The sequence below is a fragment of the Limulus polyphemus genome, unplaced genomic scaffold (assembly GCF_000517525.1).
Source record: "Limulus polyphemus unplaced genomic scaffold, Limulus_polyphemus-2.1.2 Scaffold400, whole genome shotgun sequence".
Lineage (NCBI taxonomy): Eukaryota > Metazoa > Arthropoda > Merostomata > Xiphosura > Limulidae > Limulus > Limulus polyphemus.
Genome location: NW_013666010.1, coordinates 443,791 through 444,502, shown reverse-complemented (window position 1 = coordinate 444,502; position 712 = coordinate 443,791). Strand labels below are relative to the sequence as shown.

Sequence of the window (712 nt, the reverse complement as noted above, 5' to 3'; positions counted from 1 at the left end):
ATATATATATATATATATATATATATGTGTATGTCTGTATATATGAATTCAGAAAGATAAGGAGATTGTATAGCAAGATAGCACCATGGATCACTTCAGATAATTATAGAAGTCTAAGAATAATCAAAACAATCGAATAAGAAATTTGGACAATTTCCTCTGAAGGCTCTAAGACAATCTACAAACAAAGGTGGATGTATAGTTATCTTTCCAAAAACATTTTGTCTTTAATAATTTTGTTTGTTGGGTGGGCTCATTTTGATTAATCATTGATAAAAATACAAAGTCTAGTCCATTTAATTCTAACAAATTATTTATTTTCTTTATGTTTGCTGATAGGCCTAACTCACAAACCATGCTGAGTAATCAGTTCTTAAATTCTTCTCGTATCTACAACACTGCTCAAAACTGACTGACTAACACAAGCACTAACTTGGTAATTGGTTGATGATGCTGCAGCAAATTCACTAATTGACTAATCATTCATTAATTAACTTTCCAATTACTTTCCCTCACTGACTCAATGATTAACTAACTATCCAACAATTGTCAAGTTTTAAAAAAAATTTAAATGTCACATGCTCATCATGTTACCTCAGTTCTAGAACTCAGGAAACATCTAAAGACCACATCATTGTTATGTCACATTAAAATACTCTACCAAACAAAATATATAAATCAAAATATTATATATATATATATATATAGTGTA

At 28.5% G+C, this 712-nt stretch overlaps 1 protein-coding gene across 3 annotated transcripts in view; it reads left to right on the top strand.

The window, feature by feature from the left end:
- Positions 1–712, top strand: part of LOC106457984 (isoprenoid synthase domain-containing protein-like) — a 43,014-nt gene that overhangs the window by 5,403 nt on the left and 36,899 nt on the right. The window lies entirely within an intron of this gene.